This window comes from Perna viridis, chromosome 7, assembly GCF_037379345.1.
Source record: "Perna viridis isolate PV_CMFRI_1.1 ecotype Kerala chromosome 7, ASM3737934v1, whole genome shotgun sequence".
Taxonomy (NCBI): domain Eukaryota; kingdom Metazoa; phylum Mollusca; class Bivalvia; order Mytilida; family Mytilidae; genus Perna; species Perna viridis.
The window spans coordinates 39,788,495-39,799,671 of NC_142451.1; the positions used below are offsets into that span (position 1 = coordinate 39,788,495).

Sequence of the window (11,177 nt, forward strand, 5' to 3'; positions counted from 1 at the left end):
ACAACAGATAATATATTTTGTTTATATTTACTCATTCAAATCTACTTTTCATCTGGAAAGAAGCTATTTTGTACATTTGTGGACTTTCGAAAAGCATTCGATACGGTTTGGCGGAGTGGCCTGTGGCAAAAACATGATAAAAAAAATGGGGTAAACGGAAAAATACTTAAAATAATTTATAATATGTATGATATTATAAAATCTTGTGTAAGAAATGGGAATGAGTTATCTGGTTTCTTTTCTTCAGAAATTGGTGTGCGTCAAGGCGAAAATTTATCACCTATTTCGTTTTCAATATTTCTATCAGTTTTAGAAGAATATTTCATGCAAAATGATATAAAATGCCTCGAAAGAGTTAATGAAGATTTTCAAAAAGAATTTGATATGTACATGAAAATAGTTTTGTTATGATATGCTGATGACACAATCCTATTGTTTGAAGAAGAAGCTGCTTCTATATGCATTTAGTAAATATTGTAAGCAGTGAAGGCTGTCTGTAAACTAGGATAAAACAAAAATCATGGTTTTCTCAAAGAGAAAATCAAACAAAAAATATAGATCCATATTTGATGGCGTTTTTATTCAAGTTGTTGATTCTTTTCCGTATCTAGGGATACTGTTCAATTATAACTGCAAATTTTCACTAGCACAAAAACATTTAGTTAAACAAGCTCAAAAGGCCATGTACGCATTGATACATAAAACTAAAGGATTGTGTCTACCAATTGATATACAGTTGAAGCTTTTTGATATATTAGTAGTACCAATTCTATTATATTCATCAGAGATATGGGGTTTTCATTGCAATAAGGAATTAGAAAAGTTGCATTTGTATTATTTGATACTTATCTTAGATGTTAGATCAAATACTCCTAATTACATGCTTTACGGTGAAACGGGGAGATTCCCGTTGGATATACTTATAAAACAACGAATGTTATGTTTCTGGTCAAATTTATTGAGCCAAAGTAAATTATCAAGTTCTCTGTATAATTTGCATATGTGTTGTTTTCTAATAATAATGTAAATATAGCCTGGCTTTTGCGAATGAAATCATTATTTGATAACCTAGGCCTTAGTTATGTGTGGGAATCACAAACAATTTTAAGTAAATTTGATGCTAAATATGTAATAAAACAGACATTGATTGACCAATTTTGTCAGAAAATGTACAGTGATATGAATGTTTCTACTAGGGGCCAACTTTATTCAAACTTAAAGATAAGCTGGTCATTGAACCATATTTGTTGAGGCTGCCAAATTTCTTTAGAAAATTGAGCTGTAAACTCAGATATTCGAACGCAAAAACACAGGTAGAGACTGGACTGATAGATGGGCTGGGGTACCACGAGATAAACGTTTTTGTCATTTGTGTACAGAGAGGGTAGTTGGGGACGAATTACATTATTTGTTTTTGTGTAAATGTGCAATAGTTACTGAAATCCGTGATAAGTATATTTCAGCATATTATATAAATAGACCATCGAAAGAAAAAATGTATGGTCTGTTGACGTTGTGTAATATAACAGTGCTAAAAAAATTGGCATTGTTTGTCAAATATCTCATGAAATTACTATAACTTACATTCAAGAATAATAAGATTTTATCTGTCTCTGGTAACATGTCAAATCCACTTGTATACAAAGTATCTGAGCTCAGATTTTAGCACGTGCTTCCTGATTATGAATAGTTTTTGAGTTATCGATCGTGATTATGTTAGTCAATATATTGCTCATATAATGTTTGCTTATTTGTATGAAAATTTACTATTTATTTGTATGAATGTCTACCTTGTCTGTCATTGTTGTGTTGTAAATGTGTTAGTTATCTGCCTCTTGTTACAGTATAATACTTGACAGAGAGTATTAATAAAACTTGAAACTTACTACGTCTAATACTTTTCAATTTGCCAATCATACATGTATTTGTTTATTAATGATTAAACTAGGAAACTGGAAATAAAACAATCAAATTCCAATGGTCACTCATCTTCGTTTATTAATGATTAAATTAAAGGTACGTGCTGCATGCACTTGTTTCTACTACTTCTAAATAAAACTTACAAAAATAGTTTAATGAATTAGTTTAATAAATTGACCATTTTTATGGGAGGATGGGATTATAATTTGATTCAATGAATGAATGAATTAAAAAATCACAGTATTTGGAACTTGTTTTGTTCAAAAAGATCCTACGATCCAGCTCCTCCTCACTCAAAGAATGGTGCCTAACAAAACCTTGTGATGAAATTTCAACTGGAATTTCAGTGTGTTATTCGCTCGAAACATGACATATAGCGTTTTAGCATAAAATTCGCATAGAACCTGTTCAATATTCGTAACTTGACATCTTGTGAGAATCCTTCAGTTGTTTTTAAATTCTACACTAGTTTTGAAATTTGATTTTATAACACGGTTTCCATATGCCAATTGAAATAGGTTATCTACTTGTATACAGTCCCATGTACGTACGCTCGACATTACCACCTTCGAGCCCCTGTGTTTACATTCACATGTATACTTAAAGACGTATGCCTTCAAGGAAAGTTGTAAGATTAAATGGGACACTTTTATAGGCGACATCGGAGAAAACTAATTTTCACTTTCTAGGAAACAAGAAACACTTCCCACAAAATTAGTATACATGGTCCAATTTTAAACATCGAAATATGATCATGGCACCACAAATCACCACAAGATTCATTTAAAAAAAACAATCCATCCAAAGAAATCCTCGTTTTACAAATCTGTCAAGAAAGCGATACGATCTACTGTTGTCGTTTTTAATGTTCCCAATACATGTAGAAAGCGCAGGCAAAAATCACAATGAAATGGGAGATAATTCAATTAGGATAGGTGTCTGTCCGTATAAGATAATTACTGTTTAAATAGTTCTCACATTCAGGGTCATAGCAAGAACAATATATGCTTACCTATTTATTGTGAGATTTCAGCAACTCGTAAAAAATCCATAAATTTCAGAATCTGATAAAATAAGAATAAATGTAAACTTTTCACACATTTTTGTGAAAACTTAAATATTTTTTTTTATAAAATAATTGATGTATTTGATGATAGTATCATTTTAGTAAATACACAAATGTATATACCAGTAAAGTTATCAAGTTTTTTGCTGCTCTTAAAGGTAATTAATATCATCAATATCTGCGTAAAAATCGAATCGGCAAGTTTAGGGCACTCTCTAGCTGAGTATGTACACTTAATGGGATATATTATTCAATTAATTTTGTTGATATTTTATAATAAAAATTTGAATAATGCATTTCACACTGCCTTTTTAAAGGGGAACCAATTCAAGAAAATTGAAAAGTCTTTCCGACTAATCAAAACTTGATAATAGGCGTTGAGTGAACTACTTTTTGTCGCTAACGGTAACAATGTTCACGTAAAATCTAAATTTCCCACTGAATTTAGTTCAAGGTGATTTACCGCAATATAGTTGAATTGTTTGTTTATCGAGGCTTTGTAAGCCAAAGGCATGTTCAAATTGCCCTCCATATCAGTAAGATACACATTTGATAGTGATTATTTGCAGTGAGAGGTATGTACCATGTCATGTCCTCTGTTACAACCAGTATACATTGTATTTGAACAATGTCCTGATCTTTATTACAGTTCATATACATTGTAGTTGAACATAATGGCAACATCGGCTTTTTAATGGATACAAATTATGAACATATTAATATGATGGACTTAAGAGTGTCGGTTCATTATTACGTAAAACGATTTTGCACAGGGGAATTCTCAATCATTCTGAAGTTAGTCTTTGATGGGATTTGGTTGGCTAAGTATCAACATTAGAATGCAATGACGTTTCAACTACAAAATTATCAGAACTTTTACATTGAAATATATTCCAAATCCTGGAAATGTTTTCTTTTGACTGATTTGTTTTAAATAAATATTTAGTGATACGGCGCAATGAAAAAAATCATTGATGGTTGATAATTCAATTTAAAAAAAATGAGAGAAAAGCAGTAAAATAAAAGCAAAACAAAAATATTATATTCAGAATAAACTTCACGAACTATATATAAATATATATTAGCGACGGCAATAAAAATACCTATGTCGACAGCATTTGTATGAAAAAGACGAACTCTATTAACAAATTTATCTGTATGAAATGTTAATACATTATTTACTTCAATTTTCAGACTGAAATCTAGTAGTATACTTTTTGTCATTATGAATGGTAAGTTAACAGCTAGTAGTTTAAAAAAAAGATCTATATAGAATTCAGACACTATCAAGAATTGAGGTATAGATAACCCACCGAATAAACAATGCCTTTTTATCTACGTAAACAAATGTTTTATATACCTATCATTCTTTCTGTATACAGATATGTAGTTTTGAGAAAACAATACATTCATCTTTTACAAAAATTAACCAAATCAAGGACGATAATTCTTGCCAAAAGCCAATTTCAGGTACTGGCAGGTATTTCTGGTACCGGCAGGTTTCAGGTACTTGTTCATCGCCACGTGCATCAAACGAATGACAAACTCAGATTTGAAATGTGGCACACAACTGTTTCTGAATAAGAAATAAAAGTGATTAGATGTTTTTATGCACAAATATTTTCTGATATTTCTAATACCGTTCCACTGATTCGTTCACTTTTTGACATTTTTAAATTTCTTCTTGTTTTATATCTATGAAGAACACTACCTAATAACATTTCTCTGATACATTCACTTTGAGAAACAAGACAATTGTAGACAACTCACATATCTTGTGTTAATGGTGTATATACTACTGAAAGTCATTTTTTTACCTGAAGAATCATGATTTATTTCCATCTAAAAATTGTTTCTAAATTACTTTTAACTGCACTTTCTTGTGATTAAGATTGTGTATAGTAAGTCCTTAGGTTGTTTGTTTGTTTCCAACATTATGATAGTACTTTAATTATTTTCTTATTGATTGCCTGTTGTATTATATGTGAGTTTATTGTTCACTGGTATATGGACATAATTTTCCGATAGTTGTACACAAAATAAATGACGTTAAAAAAGGCCGAGTTATGCAAAAAAAAGAAAACGAACTAATATTTGATTAATAGAACACGAACACAAATTTTGATTGTCATTGTTCCATAGTATTTTATAACACAATGGTCAGACTGGGATTGATATTTTGTATTGAACCTTTTAGAAATAATTTGCCAAAAGAGGGGCGACAGAAACATACATTTTCCCGATGCCCAGACAATAACTTGACTATGATTGAATGGGACACATTGAAACTGTATTATAAAGTGCCATACCACCAACAGAAGAGTGGGATTGATTTTTTTTTTGGGGGGGGGAGGGAGGGTAAGAATTGAATAAATGAACCCTGGGATTTATTTTTGGTGTTGTTACTTGAACCAATTAGGTAAATTAAAGGCCTACAAAGAGCCCTGAAACAAGTCTTTTTTCTGATTTTTGGATGATGATTGGATTAAGGTAAATGGATCTCATTTAACTCTTACTACAACGTGTCATGCCGCAAAGAGAAGACTGTGGTTGATTTGTGAGGTTGTGACTTGAGGCAAGTAGGAATAAAAAACCAGGAACCAAAAACAAGAATTTTTTTTTCTGATTTATTATTTTCATGATAACTTGAATAAAAGGAATGAATTGCTTTGAAATTGTTTCAGAAGGGGCATTATCATCAATGGAAGGGAGTTTTTTGAGGTTTTGATTGTAATCATTATAATCAGCGATTCTGATTAATTTTTTATCCTATGTCAAATATCTAATTATAATTGAAATTCAAAGTTGTTTGTTTGAATGGTACGTCCATACTTGCCTAAACTGTTCAGGTTTCGACCTCTATGGTCTAATCAAGCTGCTCCCTGTGAAGCATTTCATTTATTTATTATTGCTTCGCAACTAACTTATTCTCACTTAAGGTTCCATTATCCAAAAAGGTTCTTTATGTCTTCTTCCATCCATTGCCATGTTGTTGTTATTTATCTTTTTTTTGTGTGCAGAGTACAAATACACTACCGATTTCAAAATTACAGATGAAATGAAACAAAAGTTTGATGATGATGGATATATCTTAGTGAGGTAAATGAAAAAGGGAAGAAAATATGTTATGTATACTCGTGTTTTTTTTTTTTTTTTATCACATTCATGTAGTAAAACAGAAAAAAGAGATGTTGTTATAGTCAATATCAACGTTCAACACACAGAATAAAAAATGGAAACTTATTTATGTACACAAGACAAAGCAAGACTTGTTGCTGATAAATATAATTTACAGCAAAATCTGTCAAAAACATTCCTAAATAAATCGAAATACTGAAATAACCTGTTTAAACTAAAATCTTTGGTGTCCCTCCTTATTCGTTAAAAGTATTCTGAACCTGTGTAAATCGAACAACTGTCCAAACCAATCAAAAGGTGCTCGTTTTAGGTAGATTTACCTGTATTATGATGACAGAACAAAATGAACGTAATAACAAAGTTACATTGTTTCATAAAAGAAACAACCATGATTAGAATGTTCATTCAAATACTATAATTCCAGGTAATTCTTCGAACCTGAAGTAGTAGCAAGAGTCAAAGACATTGTAGAAAATAACGAAGACATGAAAAAGTATAGATATGACGTACGTATAGAACTGTTGGTTCCTTAAAAACTACATAAAGTACATTCAAGACAGATTTACACTACAAATCTTTAGCCAGCATCATGATTTTTTACAGAAGAAATCTTGTATTCAGAATTAATACATCTTTCGGTACAAAATCTGTAATATTTGTGAATATAACTTTATCGGTTTTCAAGTTACTCACATTATAACTATTATGGTTTTGCTGACAATCTTCTAATGATAATTTCTTTCGTTATTTTCTAAACTGACAGCTCCATAATCTTTATTCACAGAAAAGACCATAGTTTTTTTTCATTAAAATAAAAGTATTAATACAATTAAACTATAAATTGAAAGAGGCTTATTCTGTGTCTCTGTGGCCCTAAACTGACCGCTTCCTGAGCTTGCTAAATAATTTTCATTCACCATCAAGGCCGTGGTTAATTTTTGTTGTCATTATAAATGTATTAATACCAGATACCCGATAAGAATGGCAACAAGTCAACAATGATTCTCTGGAACCAAGCAGGAAATGACGTCACCGGATCCATGGCGAGGTGTGAGAGGGTTGTTGATCTAATAGAAAAGGTATGAACACGATAAGCAGATTACACTGAGCATAATCAGACAAAGAATGATTAGTTTTTGGTGAAGATAATGAATTATTGTATGTTCACTTCAATTTATTTGTTTGACTGATTTTCAGAGAAAGAAAGTAGATACCTTCGTTAGTTCTACCACTCACATAGCATATACTTTCGTATCTTTCCTACTGTTTTGAATTACTTACATCATTTTATATTAATAAAACAGTTTTTGTAAGAATGAATTAACAGTTTTAACAATCACTATCACAAGTAGTAATAATTACAATATTTTAGTGCTTAGGAGGCGAGGTTTACCTGTACCATTCAAAGTTTTCAATGAAATGGCCAAAGAATGGAGCTGGATTTCTTTGGCACCAAGACTATGGGTAAGTATTTACTAATATTTGACTAAATATCCAAATGTAGATTTACTTTAAGGAAAACTAATGACCAAACATTTCGACAAACGCGATAACTTTTCATTCCGTTATTGTCCCCTGTCCTTTCATCTGTGGCAACATATCCATTCAGCACCTACTTATGGAGTCTTTACATCGTAACTCTTAGCTTATTTAAGAGCTTGCAGACTTTTATACAGTGATAAAATCTTACAATCAGGCTTCTGGAACAGAGTTGTGTTGCTACAAAATTGTCATCACTACAGACGTTTTGTGGTCGTCATCATGAACTAGAGGATAGTTAGGGTGTATCCATCTCTGCACCGTGATAACCGATTTGTTCAGCATTTCATAGTTTTCTTTCTCTCGAATGTCTACCTCGTAGTTGACAGTTTATAAGCAACTCTGTTGAAGTTTCTCGTTTATTATTGTTTCTTTGTACGTATTACTTTAGTTATTATATATTTTTGTTGTCTGTGTCATTTTTTCCTGTTTGGTCTTTTTCGTATGGCTACATATTTTTTTTTATATATTTCCACTAGAATCTTGGTTTCCAGAATTGTTCCCTTGCATATTGCAACACTCATGAAGAAGTGTGTGTAGTTTTAATTAAACCACATCTGCATGTCCTGACCTTTAATAAACTGGCATTTCTCTAAAAAATGTTAATTGCTGCATCATTTATTACAAGACTTATGATTGGTCAGGACTATTGGGGCTGCTTAAATTAATTTGTAAAAACAACTTTGGTACTATGACGTTTAAAACGTCGATCGGTCCAAGTTCGCGATTAAAATTCTAATAGTACAAAAGTAAATAACGATTTGAAGTTTGTATTATTAATCAAATTTTAATTTGGACTGGAATCGATAAGAAATAAAATTTGACGGATTGTTTTTAATTGTTTTACCCCTTGTTGCGGTAAAATATCAGGATATGACCTTTAGGGCAGTTCACGCTTCAAGCTACGTGGCAACTTGTCCTGAAGTTAGTAATGCAGCAAACTTGGTCAGGATATTAAAAACAGTTCTAGAGAGAATTGCTTTATCCGTTGTAACAGTATACAGTATATTGTTACAATATACTAATTTGCATATAGCAAGTTCTGAGAGCAATATATTTTTCATGTTAATTCGGGTAAAATAAATGAGTGTTTTAGAAGTCATTGCATTGCAACCGTCCTTTGATCGTAAATAAGCATTCCAAATTTTATTCACCATTATACAGAATTTTGATTCATGGTTCGCGTAATTTCCCATATTTAATATGTTTTAGGTATTGGTATGATAATGGATTGCTCTAACCTGACATGGGAATAATATTCATAGCTATCGACGAATGTACTACTGGAAATGGTTGCTTACAGGTATAGGTTCCATTCATTTGTCATACGTAACATATTTAGGATTCTGTTTTCATTATTCTGATAACATTGCAGTCATACAGCTTTTAATGTTACAGGCCAGAAATACATTTATTTTTGTAAATAGACAAGTTTAACAATAGTTAAAAAAACTAGTAGCAAGGTTTAGAAACCAATCCTTATAGTTAATTGTTTCAATATGTATGTTGAAATCAGTTCACATCTTTTGAATATAACCCACATTATTCCTGGTATTTATAGCTTTTAAGGGGATCCCATAAATGTGGAAGACTGTCACATTCAAAATATGACGGACAATTAACTCCTGACTTGGGACGATTGGAGGAAATCAAAAAGAAACTTCCTTTAGACATTGTGGGGTTGAAACCAGGTAAAGATTTGAGATATCAGTATTTACTATTGTTTTTGCACAATTCACTGTTGGTTGATTTTCGTTACTATCACATGCCATATTATGTGTGCTCAGTAAGAATTGCCGGTTCATGTGTCTACCTGTCATGTATTTGTCACGGCATTTTGCAGTCCGATAAATGAGGACGCATATCTATTACTGAGGTCGTCGTCAAATTGAAAACGTATACTACATATTGGCCAATCATGGTAACACTTTTAACTTTTAGAATGATAGCTTTTGCCTACCGGCAACATATCCTTTTCCAAGGAGTTAATGTTTCGATGTTTATTTGGTTAAACATGGCTATAGAATAAAATGAATATACGCTTTATCTAAAGATTTAAAATGAAAAAAACGGTGTTCAGTTGATAGCAAAAGTAACTGTCGAAACAATAAACATATTAAAATACTTAGCATGAAGACTCTTGAGCAACACCCAATATTCATCATTTGTAACATTTTTTTTCAGGAGACGCTGTATTCTTTCATAGTAATACACTTCATATGAGTGAGCTCAACACAAGTGATAAACGAAGAATATGTGTCGCGATGGCATATAATAGAGCAAATAATTCTTCGACGAAAAAACACCATCACCCATCTTATTCACCACTTACAAAGGTAGGTAGAAATGTATCCTTTGTTACTAAGAAACTGTCCGTTCCAGTTGATCGTTTCATATCTAGATGAAATAGGCCATTTCCAATTTCAATGCAAACTAAAGCTAGTGAGTAATTTGAATTGTACTGTATGTAGAACTCTGCTCTACACTATACCAATGTGTCCTACTTAACTACCAGAGAACACCTATGTGATGTTTCGGACACCGTCTTTGAACTTTAAATATATGTCTAACCTATAAATTTGCCATCTATCATTATAATTGACAGCTTTTCCAACTGAAAAGACAGTGCCCAATAGATAACACAGGTGTTCTCTGGTAATAAAAAAGGGTATATTGGAAAACATGAAGGGCAAATTCTACCGAGAGCTATTAAAATTACTCACTTGCCTACCTAAACTTGTATTGGAACTTTTCTTTTTAAACTAGCTGTTATTTTTTGTGTACTTTGTGTTGTTCGTCGGTCATAGGTCTTTTTATATTAGGCATATTGCTAAACCATGTTACTTGATCTTAAAAGATATATTTGTCCTTGATCTTAAATATTCAACAGTGGAAACGGGCAAAAAGTTCCAGGGCTTGAAACACACACCCTTTTTCTGTTTGGACATTTCATGTTAAATTTGGGTCAAAATGAGCTAATAATAACCTAAAGCATCTCCTCCTTTTCAAAATATGTGTATCCGTCCCGGATACTTGAATGTTGAAGGTCATGTAACATGGTACAAAGGTTCTTTTTTCATACATCAGTTGTATATCTATTGTAGGTTTTCTAACGAAGATTTGCTTAAATGTACCAACACAACAGATATGACAGGGAAAGATTTCATCGAAATGGCAAAATCAGAAACATTGATTCGACAGTTCACTACTGAAGAAAGAAAATGACGCTTCCGTTCTCTTTTGATTTTGTAAAGCTGTTTATTGTAAACGATTACCTGAATAAGAGCTCCACATTGTTACTTAAATTGTAAAAATGATAAGTTCAAAATGGCACATGGATGAAATAAATGAGATATTAAATCTGACGACCAGTACTGTGATCCTCCAATGGAATTTTATTTCAAAACATTTTTCATGAAGTATTGGTATTGTTGATCACGATCTTTGTTGGATTTTACTTTGCGTGTATAGTGATTTTTCGCAAGTCAATGCCACACGTAATCGAGACATCAGT

General features: G+C 31.7%; 1 pseudogene across 1 annotated transcript; it reads left to right on the top strand.

Annotated features, from left to right (window-relative positions):
- The first annotated feature begins 4,234 nt into the window (after nt 1-4,234).
- Nucleotides 4,235-11,028, top strand: LOC148612669 (uncharacterized; annotated as a pseudogene). The gene is made up of 8 exons (XR_015924461.1): nt 4,235-6,085; nt 6,549-6,630; nt 7,093-7,203; nt 7,497-7,588; nt 8,876-8,966; nt 9,225-9,354; nt 9,848-10,000; nt 10,770-11,028. The product of XR_015924461.1 is annotated as an uncharacterized LOC148612669 (transcript).
- Nucleotides 11,029-11,177: the final 149 nt, after the last annotated feature.